The sequence below is a fragment of the Dreissena polymorpha genome, unplaced genomic scaffold, assembly GCF_020536995.1.
Source record: "Dreissena polymorpha isolate Duluth1 unplaced genomic scaffold, UMN_Dpol_1.0 chrUn040, whole genome shotgun sequence".
Lineage (NCBI taxonomy): Eukaryota > Metazoa > Mollusca > Bivalvia > Myida > Dreissenidae > Dreissena > Dreissena polymorpha.
In genome coordinates this window covers 188,071-206,207 of record NW_026273354.1, presented here as the reverse complement: position 1 = coordinate 206,207, position 18,137 = coordinate 188,071, and the positions used below count along the sequence as shown (strand labels likewise).

At 34.5% G+C, this 18,137-nt stretch overlaps 2 long non-coding RNA genes across 2 annotated transcripts; one reads left to right on the top strand and one right to left on the bottom strand.

The window, feature by feature from the left end:
* Positions 1-4,378: 4,378 nt before the first annotated feature.
* Positions 4,379-5,552, bottom strand: LOC127863804 (uncharacterized). The gene is made up of 2 exons (XR_008041190.1): positions 5,117-5,552; positions 4,379-4,555 (listed from the first exon to the last, which is right to left on the bottom strand). It is a non-coding gene; the product is annotated as an uncharacterized LOC127863804 (long non-coding RNA).
* Positions 5,553-13,743: 8,191 nt separating this feature from the next.
* Positions 13,744-17,308, top strand: LOC127863805 (uncharacterized). The gene is made up of 4 exons (XR_008041191.1): positions 13,744-13,851; positions 14,429-14,551; positions 16,842-17,005; positions 17,172-17,308. It is a non-coding gene; the product is annotated as an uncharacterized LOC127863805 (long non-coding RNA).
* The last annotated feature ends 829 nt before the right edge of the window (positions 17,309-18,137 follow it).

The following is an 18,137-nucleotide window of genomic DNA, read 5'->3' as shown; positions in this document are numbered from 1 at the left end:
GATATTGGTAGCCTTATTAATTTATAATAGCCTGACTGTATTCCATTTCGTACAACGCTAATTTTATATCAGACAATGTCCAAATTTACTGTGTTGTTTTTGCGCTTTAAATTATAGTGATTGATAAATGTCCCATAAGCAATGTTTAATATGATTAATATCACTTTTATACGCAATAACATGTGGGATTGAGGTACCCACCCGGCGTCAGAAAGCGCATAAAAACTTCACCAAATTCCCAGTTATAAAGCGCTATTTCGTGTCAAATACACGGGTAGGGGGGAATGTTTCGGTAAAAATTTTGTTAATAACACGGGTAAATACCGGTGAAGTGTTAATTTATTGCAAATTCCACCATTACACGTAATAACGGGTTCGATTTCGGTAAGCGTGCAAGTGTTTGGGAGCGTGTTTAATGTACCGATTTACCCGTTATAAATAGCTGATGTTCTCTTTAATCGTATATTTTTTTTGCATTTGCAGAATAACTAAATTGCATCAACCCCTTTACAAGTGTAATATGGTGTTAAACAAGTCCATAAAATCATCCGGAATATCGCGTAAATCTATATGCAGTCTATAGGCAAAGAAGCCATTTTGGTGAAAGCTTGTCTAGGTTTTCTTCCCGCTGAGCCACGTGATTAAGTGGGCGGAGCAATCACTGATAAGGCGTCATGTCAATTCACCCCGAGGAGACAATTCACCCCCTAGACAATTCACCCCTGCTCCTGGACAATTTTTTTTATCTTTTGCTGTTTGTTTAGGATTTAGTAATTACAAATATCTGTTTTCTAAGGATAGTTATTTGTATTCTTTTTTATTTTTATGAAGTTCTAATAAAAGCATATTAAGATGTTCTCAGAATTTCTTTCTTTTTTTCATAAAATTACTTGCAATTGAAACATAACTGTGCTTTTTATCTATTGATGTTTGTTTTTGTTATTAACAATATCTTATTATTAACAATATCTTATTATTGTTTTTATGTCATTAAATAATTTATTATGTGTTTATGTTTTATTTAAGATTGATTTTATTCATTAAAACAGTTTATATTTGTAAAAAGTGTATAAATAAATAATAATGGTATTGGATACATTATTTGGAAATAATCTATTTGTTTTATTTGATAAGTTATGCAAGATTTCGAAAATTTTATAAAATTACTATATTTATTTTTAAATGGGAAATATAATAATAAAATATTTGTCACATAATCAGTCAACAAAGTAACAACACCTAAAAAACAACCTTTTTCACACCCATAAAGGTATCAATAAACAGATAATCTGTCAGGCATTTAGAGCTGATGAGGGTACTGATTATCTAATGGTAGATAAGGCTATTACTGATTGGGGTTGCTTAGAGATAAGGCTGTAGTATGGAATGAGTTAACATACTGTATGATTGAAGTGGACTTGAAATGAGTACAATTTTTGTAAAAAGTACATTACATTTCAAACCATTTTTAAGAGGAGCATACTAGCGGTATTATAGTAGATTTAATAAATCATCAGGTATTGATGTATAAGAAGCATTTTAAAAAATTATAACATAAAATGGTGTGAATTTGATACTGGCTTTGAAAAGAATACTGATAATTGCTGACTAAAATATGTTTCAATACACAACATTACAAAACACAACTTCTATCACTAATCCTTCAATGAGAGAAAATCCAACAACTTAATGGATAATAAGAATAAAAATAATAATTTTTTTAATGAAACACTTTTGTTTATAGGCAGTTAAATAAAAATAATAATCAAAATATCAGATGGACAACAATGGAATTTTTTAATACAATACCAGGTCTTAGAATTGCCCAGCCCAACATAATTATTTGTCAATGTGTGTAACTGAAGTCTTTGTTTATCTGTGTTGACACTTTGATAAAGCCTTGTCAGGTGTGTGAATGCTTGATTGTAATACCCATTAATAGCACGCTTCCAACCAGATTAAATTTCCTTTCTTTAATTAAGGTTTTCTTATCAATTAAACCAAAATATTTTATTAAATTAATTATCCCATCTAACATGAATAAATAAGTAATTGTCATAATGTAAAATTCTAAGAATTAAATGAAACTAATTAATCTACTTCAATATTTGACAAAGTTCTCAAATAATAAAATAGCAGTTAACCTAATAATATTATTTCAGTCTTCACGATAGTTCATTTTATCCACTAGCCATTCGGGCTACTTGAATTGTAAAGACAAGTAGCCCAGCAGCAAAATTACTAGCCCAAAGTAAATTTGTTAAAATATACACCCTTTTTAAGGGTTTCATCTTTCAATAGCAGTTAATCTATTAAAAGTAAAATTGTATCCAGGGTATGTTAACTGTAAAGCCTATTGCAAAAACAATTGCAACACAATATAACAAGTCAATGTAATTATGTCCTTTATTAATTATAAGTATTTAACATGTGATAAACAACTTCTTCGTTCATCTAATCATCACTGCAATTGACATGACGCCTTATCTATGATCGCTCCGCCCACTAGAATTGATCCACCAATCAGCGATCGATTAATCGGGCGCACTCGTTAGCAACGACCTGTCCGCCATTTTCTAGACAAGCTACATGTTAAGGTTCACTTTTATTCCAATGAGTTTCTTTTGTTTTCCTCTTAAAAAAAACGATTAAAAATGGTTAAACGGTGTCAATGGGGATTATGTAACTCGCACAATCGATATCCTGAAAGATTAGTTGGTGACATTTAATTTACATCGTTTCCAAAGCCAAAAAGAGATCTTGAGAACTGTAAGAGATGTATAAATACATGCGGTCGTCACCACGAACAACTGAACGTCAACACTGTCAAAGACAATTATAATATATTTTTATCGGATATACTAGCAGATTTAAATAGTTTATGTTATCGATCTGATTATCACATAATATTTCACTTTTTTAAAATAGTTTTATCAGTTACTAGGTCAGAAGCGAGGTTCATCTGCATTACTTAAAGAGAAATAAAACCCACCATGAAGCCTAATTCATGCTGTGTTTTATTACTCTGATAGTAATGCACTTAATTGACATCATACATGTTATTTGAAGGTGACATGTGATTTATTATCTTATTAACGGTATCTACACATTTGCGCTCATGTGGTGTCACCAATAAACGCTTTTAATCCACACTAGGAGCTCGAATGCCTAGATCTCATTTTTTAAACGAGTTTCTATATTTTGTTCGGATTAAAAAACGGAAATGAAATATGGCAAAAACGGTGTAAAAAGGGTTAATGCAACTCTGACATTTGGTATCCAGAAAGATAAGTTAGATGAATTAAATTTATACCATTTCCAACGCGGAAATGCGGTCTTGACAAGAGCGAGTGGAAGCTTAAAAAATTATTGAGATCCCCTTTAAAGAACATTTATTTATTTCACAAACTTGAAATGTCATATAAGCAATAACTAAGCATTATTAAGTATGTATTATGTGTGCATGTAAAATAATTGAGAATTTTGGTACCCAATTTGTGTAACTTTACGAAATCCCCGTTAAAAATCGCGTTTCTGTGTGTGTCAGAAACAAGTGAAAACCATTTTGTTATTATTTTAATAAATACGTATCGATAAATGCTATTGTAAATGAGTTATTATTACTGATATTAGTTAAACAATAAATGCGGTAACTTCGCGGAAGTGGGTACCTGCGCGAGCGTCTGATATTGGTAGCCTTATTAATTTATAATAGCCTGACCGTATTCCCTTTCGTACAACGCTAATTTTATATCAGACAATGTCCAAACGACTGTGTTGGTTTTGCGCTTTAAATTATAGTGATTGATAAATGTCCCATAAGCAATGTTTAATATGATTAATATCACTTTTATACGCAATAACATGTGGGATTGAGGTACCCACCCGGCGTCAGAAAGCGCGTAAAAACTTCACTGAATTCCCAGTTATATAGCGCTATTTCGTGTCAAATACACGGGTAGGGGGGAATGTTTCTGTAATAATTTTGTTAATAACACGGGTAAATACCGGTGAAGTGTTAATTTATTGCAAATACCACCATTACACGTAATAACTGGTTCGATTTCGGGAAGCGCGCAAGCGTTTAAGAGCGTGTTTAATGTACCGATTTACCCGTTATAAATAGCTGATGTTCTCTTTAATCTTATATTTTTTGCATTTGCAGAATAACTAAATGGCATCAACCCCTTTACACGTGTAATATGGTGTTAAACAAGTCCATAAAATCATCCGGAATATCGCGTAAATCCAGGGTTCCCTCTGGGCTTTCAAAAGTTGTCGCCACTTACTTTCGCCAAATTTAAAAAGTTGTCGCCACACTGGGGCTACATTTGGGCAATGAAGATCATGTTATTATAATACAAACAAAAACTGAGCATTTACAGTATGTTAAAGGAATTGATTTAATAACAGTAGTATTAATAATAACAACACATTTAACATTGTTAATTAAATAAAGGCACATTCAATCAGTTGTAACTCTTGTTGATTGACACCTTCTTAGCAGCCTGAATATGTTGCCACAGTTTTGGTGCTTCAGAAGCTTTGTGGTATTCTGAAAATACAAAAAGGGAAATATAATATTAATATAATACTAATAATAATCAATGAATGTGAAGTATATAAATAATATAAATGAGTGCTAGCATATGATCTACTACATAGAGCCCTTAACACAACAGTCAAATAAAATAAGCATTTGTGTATATCAAATGTCAAATTGATTTCCATGTGCTAAACTATGTTTACCTTTTTTTTTAAGGTACATCCGGTAGTGAATGAATTGATAAGTGTTGAGGATATAAAGAGTTCACACAGCATAGATTATGTATTGGAAATCATATTGAAGGAAATGAAATTCTGATAAACAACTGTCTTTGTTTGGTTTTTGTTTGTTAGCTGGTGAACAATAGCGGTGGGAACGTTTGCATTTTGAATGAGTCTCAAAATAAGCAGCATCTAATGTTCACTTTCTAAAAGTCGTTTTACACTCTGAACTTGCCATTTTGACGAGTGAAACAGCAATATGTCACCGTTTAAATAGAACCAATAGATGTAAAATGTTTTACTATTTTCTATAATTACACCGATTTTTCTAAAAACAATCGATACTTACCTTTTTGATTGTCATTGTTGTCAATTTAACGGTCTTGAATCTGCTTCGAACACTGTGACAAACACTTCACATTTAAGCGCAAAGTCGGTATATTTCAATATTGCCTTATCTCTGAAGCAATAAAACTGCCGACCAATTAAGATAACTTGCAACAACACCCCAGATAATCGCAATTATCACCATAACATTCCACTTTGCGGTAGTCGGCAGTCAGCACCACGCTCCATTGATTACAGCTGTATCGCTTACACCATGGAAATCTATAGTATTACGACTGCCGTAAAGCGGCTGGTAAACACAGCGTCTTTTGTCATTTTAAGAAAATATGAACGCAGAAAAATGCCGATTTTTTTAAAATCGCCATTTACGAAATTTTGTCGCCAGATTTTTTATTTTGTCGCAATTGGCGCCAATGGCGATCGACAGCGGGAACCCTGGTAAATCTATATGCAGTCTATAGGCAAAGAAGCCATTTTGGTGTTAGCTTGTCTAGGTTTTCTTCATGCTGAGCCACGTGATTAAGTGGGCGGAGCGATCACTGATAAGGCGTCATGTCAATCCTGGAGATCCTCTTAGTCAGAAACCATATCCTGTAAAACAAGCAACCTGATAGTTATTTTCCAGAAGTTTACTTGACAAGTGAAGGCATAGATGGCATACTTTTATCATACATGTTGACTTTTTTCTTATGCTGTGTTTTTAAGGGTAGCTTATTAAACTCTGTCTTACAGAAGAAGCTTCTCCTTCATCACTGATTTTTTACCACTTTTCTTGAAATTCACGTTTCCGTGATTTTTCATAGTCATTTGTTGACTTACGATCAGAAGTGGGCAGTTTCTTGCCTGGCTTCGCTCCAGCTACGTATTTAAGCATTATGCAGTCTATGCGCGTAGGGACTTACAACTTTGGAAATAAACACACAAACAAGATTACAAAGTAAAACGATGTTTATTCCGGAAATGCAAGCCGCGTACGTTGATAAGTTTACTTCAGCAGAAAACACATCAGCATGACGTGTGCCAATAGTAAATAACCAGTCTAAATTGTTCACCACGTGGCCTGTGTTACGACTCGAAAATGACCGTTGAATGTATGGACCAATCGGAACGCGTTTAAATCTCGTATTTTAGGCGAAGTTGAACGAAGTTCTGTCGGAAATCTTCGCAAAGTACTCACAAAATAATGACTTTTATCACACTTAAAAATGAAACAATATTGATACACGGAATTTCTACTGGCCCGACGGGCGTACAATATGGCAATTTTAATAGGCCAGAGCTATAATTTACACGCCCAGGCCAACGGGCGTGCGCTTATTTCGCAGACTGTTATTTAAATCCAATGCACAAATATTATAAATACAAAATACTTAATTTGTTTCAATTTTATATGTTGTAACACAGTTTATAGAAAAAAAAGCATTGGTTGGATTGCATTTGACAAAAAACACTATTTCATCTTTCATTTACATACTACATTTATTATCTTCACATCAAAATTATGCTACAAAGTCAAAATTATAACCCCAAACATCTGTTCACAACTTATTTTAAAATATGACAAAAGCAAATGACAATACAATATCATATAAAAAATATGGCAGTGAATTGTCTTGGGGGTGTATTGTCCAAGGAAATCAAATTCTGGAGTGAATTGACCAGTCGCCAAATTATCGATCGCTCCGCCCACATAGTCACGTGGTCTAGTGATTAGAAAACTCCGACAAGCAGATCGCAATTATAGCGGATTACGTGAGGGAAATTCTATATTTGTAATGATGTATTATGCTCTTTTCTATAAAATGAATTATTAAAGGGGCCTTTTCACAGATTTTGGCATTTTTTTTAACTTATTCATTAAATGCTTTATATTGATAAATGTAAACATTGGATCATAAAAGCTCCAGTAAAAAATCAAGAAAAAAATTAAAAAAAGGAAAAGAACATTGCCCGGAGCAGGTTTCGAACAAGTGACCCCTGGAGTCCTGCCAGAGTCCTGAAGTAAAAACGCTTTATCCTACTGAGCTATTCCGCTGAGTACACATTCTTGACGTATTTTATACCTTATATAAGCAATCTTCGTAGTTTCGCAAAATTTAACGACAAAAACAGAACTCTCCAAATTATTCAATCGTTTCGCGTTGCAACGCTTTATAATTTTTAGGTTTTAAAATCGTCAAAAGATGCATATAATGGCTATATTAGAGCATGGTTAATGTTCAGTATTACTGTTTCCTCACAAATATCATAACTAAAACGAAAACTTACGAATCTGAAACAACTTTTTTCAATTTTGTCAATTTACCAAAGCGTGAAAAGATCCCTTTAAAGCCGCACACTAACCTAAACTGCTTTGTTAAACGTTAAAACAATCATAAAAACTTCAGAGAGAAATGGCGTAATCAAAATAAATGAGTTAACTGCAGACTGACTATCAGAAACGTTTCTTATACATATTATATAGGGAGGTGATGAAAAATCCGTTGTAAAAATGAGCATTTATTTCATATTGATTTTGAACTTGTATTCAACCGTCTGACAGTGAACCCGGTGGCTATTCATATATAATTTTGAAAATATTTTTATTAAATGCAAATGACATATCCATATCATGATGGGTTTTTTGTTTATTAAAAATGTTTAGATCTTTGTTTTATTGTGTTATTTTTAAAAAGACACCGATTTTTTTTATTTGGATATAAATTAAATTTTGATTGTAACCATAATTTAATACAGGCCTAATTTCGTGGTTTCATTAACAGATAGTCTAATATGCATTTTATTTCATGTATGTTTAATGCGAACCTGTTACATTTCACTATCAAAAAATGAAATGTTGGTATTACGGTGCTGTTCACGAACATTCGAATTGAATACATTTAGCATATTATGCATTTGCTTATTTATAACAAGATGGCCCTTATATGTTAATTGCAATGTTCACATTTCTCCCCGTACCAATATATGTTGTATTAGAAATGTTGTTGTTGTATTATAAGCCGTACATTTTACACTTGAAGTCGCTTTAAGCTGGCTAATTTAAGCCGCGTTGAAATCACCTTTGTGTTGTTTTTACTTTAGTTAAAACAATATTTAAGTTAACAATTTATAATGATTTCCCTTGTTTATGATCCACAGAAAATAAATATATAATTGGAAATCATTTAAGTAATTAAATAGTTTTCTTTTCTTGTGTACAGTACCTAACAGTGCCTAAATGTTCCTTCATTCTGAGATCCACGCAACATACTGTTATTTATTAATCATCGACAATTACGCTGAGATTAATAAGCACGTGTGGCAATTATTATGTTGCCCAAACTGCTTAATAATATTGTGCATCAAACGGTATAACACGTTTTATAGAACACACACCTGGTGTGGTTAAACTATTTATTGTGTGTTGTTTTCTCATTACTCGTTCATATGTTCAAGAAATAAAGATAAAATAATAACCTTCTATAAAGTATGTATAGCACATACAATTTTGAATAATGATCGAACAGTAATGATCATGCATTTGATATAAAATCTGTGTAAACTCTTAAAAATTACGTCCATTCCATATGTACAACACGCTTTGTTTGTCGGACCAAATGGCGGCCAGATAAGCGTTGCTGAGGGGTGTGTGAAAAATCAATATCTGATTGGCTGACCGACAAAATGTGGGCGGAGTTGGCGACTGGTCAATTGTCCAGGGGATGAATTGTCTTGGGGGTGAATTGTCTGACACCCTTTCCCCCACCCACCTACTTTTTAATGAAAAATTGAGAAATTTACCCATTTCATGGCATGCAAAGTACATTCAAACAGAATGCAATTCTAGTTTTGGCTACATTACTCATTAATTTCAACCATGTTCTGTGCTTATTTACCTAGAAGTCTTTAGATTTTTCACAATTTACCTTCTAAGTTCTGTTCTGTTTCTGCAGCGTGAAATATTGACCTTCGCAAAAACCTCCTTTTTGGAGATCCAAAATATCCTTGCAAGGGAGCTGTCGCTAGTTTCAATTTTCAATGTTTTTTTTACAATATTTTGAGACATTCTTTCTTAAACCTAACACAAGAAATACCTTTTATAAATTCCTAATCGATTTTTAAAGACCATAGGTTACCCATACCCTAAAGATATGTAATTTTTCCCCCTTTCACTGATATGTGCTCGGTACGACTAAAGAGCGTATATTACTATATTCGCGAAAGGGGCGAATATTAACAGATATCGGCTGTTTTAAAATGGTTTTCTAACATTTTTGATATGGAAATTCTTCTATGAATATAATTCTTCCTGATGTATTTATTCTGTTAAGATCGAGTGAACATTTAAGTGGTTTTTCGTGACATTTGTGAAATGTCTATGTAGTCTTTGTAGAGCTCTTTTTCAGCGTTCATGTTTTGTTTTTGTTAATTATTTGTATTCTAATTTCTATTTAATTGTTATAAATTTTATATCAGCTGATATGTTTTACTTTTTTAATAAGCTATGACAGATTTTGAAATGTTCATACGTTAGTATGTTAAAGTGATATTATAGGAATATTACAGTTTATAGGTGTCTATCGCAACCGTTGTTTATTTTTGGTGTTTTCACTTCATATACACTTATATTTGTTAATGCAGCATCAACATACTACAACAATATCCCGGAAAGAGAAAAATAATGCATTTGAATATCAACCGTAGTTTCGTTTTGACAACTGACGACACACAAGATTTGATTTACGAAGTGAATCTAAATCTAGTTTTAGTGCAGATTCGTTCATACGACACAAATACACTATTTTGTTTTACGGATCATTTCGGCTTAGAGGACTGGGTGAGTCATGTAAAATATCGACTATAATATATACTTTTTATAAACAACTGGCAGAAAGATGAGTTGCAGATAATTCGTCAGTAACCACATTTAAACTAACTCTTTTGACCTGTTAATTATGTTCAGCTCAATTCAACAGTGAAACATGCCCATAATATCACTTTAATTGTTAATTTGGAATTGTAATAATAAACCATATGTCACCTAATCAGTCAAGAAAGTAACAATACCTGAAAACACCATATCCTATTTCCCACCCCTAAAATTACAATAAACAGATAATCTGTCAGTCATTCAGAGCTGATGAGGGTACTGATAATCGAGGGGTAGATAAGGCTATTACTGATAGGGGTTGCCTAGAAATAAGGCTGTAGTATGGAATACTTAAATAAATATTTTAATTTGTCATGCTTTACAATTTAATATTTAATTAATTAATGTAGAACTGTAACTCATGTTCAAATTTTAATAATGCTGGGCAATTTTATTAAATTATTAATTAAATACACATTTGATTCTGTAAAATTGTATTATGACTGATTATTATTTTATGATTATGTTTCAATACATGTAGGTATGATAATCATATATACTCGGTTTATATGATACTAAGCTATACGTATTTGTACTCACGTTAACATTATTGTTATACGTTTTTTAATTATAATTGTGTGCGCAATAAGTTTTCCATAGGTAACGGGATCTTCATTAATAGTTTTATGACAAATATTAAATTCTTAATAATTCATAGTTCTATCAGTCTTTATGTCCTATTCATTAAATTACAATATTAGTGTACATATTGTAAATCTTTGATAATGTGTGTAAATATTGAAATAAATCTTAAAATAAAAGTATATCGATGTATGTCTACTTGTGTACATATTGTACAGCTTTGATACTGTATGTAAATATTGAAATAAATATTAAAATAAAAGTATATAGATGAATGTCTACTTGTGTACATGATAAAGCTTTGACAATGTGTGTTTCAAATATTTTAATAAAAATAATGGTTTAAAAAATATATTTTAAAAAGTACGTTTACTGTCTGTTATAATGTGCCGATAATGTAACCTGGTGTAAACACAATTTGTAAAAAAATGTGTTATTTTGTGAAAATATTGCAATAAAAAGTATTGAACTAAACTCTGAAAGTATTTCTCATTTGTGTTTATGCATAAATAACTCATTCAGAACCCATCAACACATCAATAGTTTCACTACCGTGCGAGTTGACTTTTAGGTACGAGTTGACTTCCGTGCGAGTTGACCAAACAACGTGCGAGTTGACTACCGTGCGAGTTGACTTAGGTACGAGTTGACTGTAAACCTTGTATTGTGGAGTCGTCGTGGTTATTGTATAGCCTAAAAACAATGTTCATATTCGCGAACATGACTTTATAGTTCGAAACATGATAATGGCTAGAGAATTGCTCTATTTATGTTAACAGTCTTAATTGTATTTTAAATTAAACTGTAATTTGTTGATAAAAACATTGCAGAAAAAGCATCAATATTGCAAATATTCGATCATATTCGTTCGTTTCGTTCATATTCGCGAAAATGAGTCATATACGCATTATAGACGGACTCAAAATTTCGAGCAAAAAACCTCAAAAACTGTTAAAGGGGAATAAACAACACAATAATACAATTCCGAATGACAATAAGTATGTTTCCAATGTTATTGTCTTTCTGGATTGTATTTATCATCACAGAAATGGATAAAAGCAACGTTTGGATTATCAAAAGGTAAATGTAATATATTTTCGAGATAAGTCACTATATTATTTATACAGTCTTTCAAAATTATGGAACGTTTTAAATTCATCTTTCCAGAAATAGCAATATGTGGGTCTAATCTCTTTCAAAAAGACATTTTATTCAACGTAACGTACCGAGTTAAGAAAATTCAAAAATTATAAATTGATTTTGACACCTTAAAAAGAAAACATCAATTATTTAATAAAGTTTGGTGTCTTTTACTCTTTATACAATGGAATATATTGCAATGGGTATAAACTGTTTATTGAAGTCTGATCCCCCCCTCCCTTCTCTGGTCAAACTCCCATTGGAGTTCTTTATAAATTGGAATTAAACGGGGATCCCCCGTCAAACTCCCATTGGGGTTTAATTTAAATGGGGGATTGACGGGGTCCCCCTTGAAAACCCCGTTGGGGTTTAATGGATATGGGAGATGGACGGGATCCCCCGTCAAAACCCCACGGAAAAAGAAAATCTACAAACACTTTATTTTCTTATTAAAGTACATATTTCTTACAATTATAACTTAAACATGTGTATTTGTAAACATTGAAACAGAAAACAAAGCATAATATTTAAATTACATTTTTTGTAAAATATAGGTAAAATTCTCCCGTCTGGAAAAATCTCCCGTTGGAGAATTGCATTTCTTAACGGGGGAGCCAAAACCCCGTTGGGATCCAACGGGGGATGGCAACTTTATCATCAAATAACTCTACTTTCCAAAAACATTTGAACTCTTTTTTTTCAATTATATGTATGTACTCAATGCCCCCTACAAATATGCAAAATTTCATAACAATTGTTCAATAAATAAAAAAAATAAGTTTGCAAATAATCTGGATTTACAAACTTAATCTGGATACTGTTAGGGCCGGATTTAGCTGTTTTGGGGCCCAAGGCTGCACACGTTACGGGGGCCCCCTTCCCTCTTGTCCCCTTCTGTATATTGAAATTCATACTTGGTACTCTCAAAACAAGTTAAACAATGTATAACTATTTTATGAACTGAACTTAACACACATGTTACATGTGACAGATTCCAGCCTATATGTTTTTTTCTACGACACTTCAGCTTGACAAAGTCATTCATCAGCTGTGAGAAGACTAGTTCTTGGAGGACTTGACATTTAATAGACAGTAGCCCAAATGGTGTTCTTCAGAATTTTTTTGCACGCGTGATACTGATGAAAATGACCTCCCACCTTGACAGTTTATAACTGGAATTGTTAAGTATATTCGAACAGCGATGGCAACGTTTGGAAAAATTGTCTGTAGTTGCAGACTTCCATCTAACTTAAGTAATTCACTCATGTGGGTGATGGTTCTGTCCTTTTCCAAATAGCATAGTAAATCAAAGCGAACTAAACGATCCAGATGTTATAATGACCATACGGACAAGTCGTTTAATAAATAGAGAAACTAATGATTCAGAGTGGATATACAACACAGAAAGAAAATTGAAAGCATAGTAAATCAAAACGAACAAAACGGTTACAATTGGATATAAATCGGGAAAACGGTAAAATGACACAAACAACGTGTACTGCAATCCCGATAGAGTCGTTATGGCGTAATAAAGAAAGGTATATATTGGGAAACTGGCCAGATGTTGGGGGCCTCCTAAAAACCTGATTATGATTATCATACTATTCGTTGGTGAACGTTTGTCATTCTAATCTCGGCCGAAGTTAATGTCACTGTTATTAATTATAATACTAGAAAGATCACTAAAGTATAACGCGACAGCCATTTTTACGTTTAATGTTATTCAAGATTTTGTAACATGTTCTGTGGTCAGAGCTCTCTTGTTGCAGTTGTTTGATTTATAAAAACAATACCTGAGCTCCTATAAACGAGTAGATTTGCTACGCAATGGATACCTTTCGTAATTTACACAGCTCACACTTAAATATCTGTTAATCAAGGTTTTACAATCACACAACTGCACCTCATTTGTACATGATTTATTTGTGTACTTTGGCTCCTAATCGCATATCTAAGAAAATGGGATCGAGATCGCTATGCATTATCTCATGTGTGTACATGCATGAAAGGGTATTATGCTTCGCAATTACTAAGCTCTTGGAATAATATTGATGGTATTGTATTATACTTTCGCAATAACTCATCCGACGGGTACATATGTGCTGGTACGTCGAACTACTTTATTTAATTCATGTGAGCATTTATATGAAATTGCATTATAGAGTAGTAAGACACCATCTCATGTGACCATATGTAAATGAAAACAGGTTCTGCTATCAAAATAACTCATCTTAAATGTCCTTATCAATTAATTCGGGTTATCTTATTGAAGTAATGCATCACATCAGTTCATATTTATGACATTAGGTTGAAATAGTGCAATTACTCATCTGAAAGGGCATATGCGAAACTCGATGCTGCTATAGCAATTAACCCGTGTGTAGTATATCTTAGCTTTCCAATTCCGCTTCTGAAAAAAACATGTATTAGCGTAAGTAGACTTACACGCGATGTTATACGTTGTTTGCATTCCATGCTTTATAACGCCATGGACCTTAGCATATCCATATAAAAAAAATTCATCAAATACGAAACATATGTGTAATATATCAAATTAATATATACAATAAATATTATGCTGCACGTTATATTAACAACTCAGTTATTTGGCGATTCTACTTCTGTTAACACACCTTTTTTATTACAGACTTATTGAATTTTATTTTTACATCTTAAATATAGGTAAGCGACGTATGACTACCACGTCGCGATACATGTCGGCACTGGCTGTTGTTGACATTCTAGTATTATTGATACCGGCTGGTGACGTATCGTTGAAATTTGTGATGGATATGCGGCTAGAAGGTACTATACAATTCGCATTATTATCGTTTCGTTCTGCCCGGGAAGTCAATATCAACAAAAGATAATAATGATGTGCAATATATTTTGCTAAAAGTATCATGTGTCTTAAGTAGACATTTCATTTATTAACAAAAGATAACCCATGCTGTATACATATACTATGTCCCACTCACATAGTCTAGTTGCACTTTTGAGTTGCTTAAAACTCAAGCTTTATTACGTCTTTTACCATGAAACAGGAATATGCGGATTGCCAAGTAATCAGAGCGCTGGGTTGAACCTGATATGCCCAAGTGTTGATCGTAGTTAAGGTCAAGTAACGCTATTTTAGAATGTTAGAGACACGCTTCTCTTGATTATTTTGTACATTTATATGACTTTTACCAGACATAAACAACACAAAAACACTATGACATCGTTGTAGGTATCGTTGCCCATTTAATTAGTGTCATCTAACTTCAGTGGTCAACACCAATGTGAGTTCGATTCTTGTTTTATGTTTAACCCAAATGCGCAATACAATGGTACTTCTTTGAGGCGCTCGAACTCTGTATTTTCATCATCGACATAGCATCACTGTCTTCAAATACATTTGTTTTCGGTGTACACTGGCATATTGTTTGGAAGCAAATATACAACGTAATCATGTTAGTATGGTTTTAACGATAAATGCGATAAAGAAGACTACTCTGCTGCTGCTACTGATGATGATGATGATAATATCATTATTTTGCTGCCTATGATGATTACTTTGATAAAGGCGATAATTTTAATGATTTTAAATGTGTATGAATATTTTGAAGCGAATTATTATGATTATGAATATGTAATACCGTTCCTGACGGTGGTTTGGGCGCTGGCGGATATGATTATGCTGCTGCAGCTGCTGCTGCTTATAATGATGGTGATGATGATCATGATGATGGTGATGATGATGATAATGATCATGATAATGGCGATGATGATGCTAATGATGATGATTACAGGAAGCGATTTTTGTAGGCGAGTTGGCGAATGCTAGGCTTGTTGGAAAGCCAATAAATGATCACGAGAACCAAACAAGAAAAGCTAACACATTTCGTTACACTTTTAACATAGTATGCATATCTTATGTAATACATTCTTACGAAGATGCACTAAATACACTCTGTTATACATCGGATTGTTAATCTATACTGAATGTTTTTGAACACCACTGACGGATTTGTAGCTCAAATGCGAAGCACAAATGTCAAAATCTAAAGCCCAAGTCTCACTATTGCCGGTAGAGCCCCGGCCCATCCCGTTTTGCATACGCCGGTCGACCGGCAAGAACCGGGATGATTCGTAGATTTTTTTACGCGGTCACACTATTTCCCGGTGCCGCCCCGGATAAAGCCGGTAAACAACCCGGCAGAGTCCCGGTCAACCCCGGACTAGCTACGGTTTATCCCGGTTAAGCCGCGGCAGAGCCCCGTTTGTCGCCGGTAATGCCCATGTGGTGCCCCGGTGAAAGCCGGCAGCGTCCCGGCAGAGCCCCAGTATACCGTAACTCCATCGGCACTCACCGGGGCAATACCGACCCCGGAAGAGCTACGGCAACGCCCCGGTTTAACCCCGGTCGTCGCCGGTAATGCCCATGCGGAGCCCCGGTGAATGCCAGTGGCGTCCCGGCAGAGCGCCGGTTTACCGATGTACCGTAGCTATACCGTGACTCTTCCGGCATTCACCGGGGCTCCACCGGGGCAACACCGGCGACAACCGGGGCGTTGCCGTAGCTCTGCCGGGGTCTGTATGGGCCCCGGGGGAGCTACGGTGCCTTCCGGGTTGTTCCCGGTTCCGTCCCGGTTGTTGCCGGTGCCACGCCGGTCCTTCCCGGTCCTTCCCGGTGACTCCCGGTTCATCCCGGAGATGTGAAACATTTTAATACTCTCCCGGTGGCGCCCCGGTCGTTCCCGGTCGTCCCCGGTTCATCCCGGTCGTCCCCGGTGGAGACCGGTTCATCCCGGTAGAGCCCCAGTTCATCCCGGTAGATCCCGGATCACGCACCGGGGCTCCACCGGCATCACAGTGAGACTTGGCCTTAAGTAGGAACACAAAGGACTGGTTGAAACCTGGGCCTGGCTTATGCATATTGTAGCTACTGTGTGACTGGGGCTTACCTCATTATAAACGCGTAATCTCAGTATTTCACAATGAGTTTCATTCCCGACTTACAGCAGGATGAATGGCGCTTAAAAAGTCATTTCGTTACTACTGCTTTTTAAACATAATAACGCCAATATTACACTTATGATGACTTATTAAACAGAATACTCCCTCGCGCTGTGTCGTGCCTGGGGGTTCTGTTTTTATGCGCCGAGGGCGATCTCGGCATGGATATTGGTCGTCGCTACAGTCGAGCGAGCAATGGGGAGTGGATGCCACATCGCGATAGACTGACGTGTGGTCCCAACAAAGCCGTTATCATAATCGGTATTTGAATTTTAATTTCGAATTTTTGAAAAAAAAAGTGTTTATATTTTTACAAACTACTCCAACGTGTTTTTATATATAGTATCCAGAGCTAAAATATGAGTTTTTATTACAGTTATTGTTATTTCTTTGAATGAATAAAATATACGTATATTTGTTGTTTCAGCACTCGTTTGTGGGCTTGTCTCAGCTGCATATCTTCCATTCTTTCCTGGTTTCAAATTTGAAGAAAGCAAAGGTTGTTCTATGGGAAATTCGCTATTCTGGAAACATCACTTAATCTTTATAGAATTTGATTTTTGCATGTTTTTTATTGGACCGTTTAGCATTATCATTGTATGTAATATGTCAATTCTTATTAAAGTATTTAAAAGCAAACAATCAGTTCAAGCTTGTGGAAGGCAAACACCTGGTAATAAAGGAGGTCAAAACATGCTTAAAACAGTTACATGGCGAATTATTATCTTGAGCCTCACATTCTGCTTTTGCGTTGGCCCTGGGCAAATATTTACCTTCTTACCGAAACGTTGGTCTTGTCGTGGTCTGTTGTGGGAGAAGTTTTCTGGCTGATTTTGTATTTGAACATTGGGATGAATTTTATTCTATACTGTATGATAGGGTCAGGATTTAGGAAGGACTTGATGGCAATTTGTAAATGCAGAACTCGGATTTAGTATTATTGATTCGTTTTTCATCCATTCATGTACGGATACACAAAGCTAGAAAACGGCGTATGGTATAAGTATTTGTTATACGAAGAACAGAGTTAACGTCTACTTAGAACGACCTGTTTTTGCGTTTGTTAAGCAGATTATTTATTTATTGTTAAAACATATTTTAAAAAAGTCCCAAAATCCCTGTACAAAGCTAGAGTTAAATGAGAGTGAAATGATCAGGTTATCATTCACTTTGATTCTCCGCTCATTCACGTCTTAGAATGAAATAGCTGTTAAGCATAGTACTATCCTCGTCAGATCTTATTTTATAACAATACTGTTGATCAATAAATGGATATCAGACGCCCAATTGCAAAAGAAACAAAACAAGAAAGTATGATATTGACATTTCTTTGTTTATGTGAATTGTTTATACACCATAATACTATTGTGCATTTCTCGTCCTAAGCTACTTT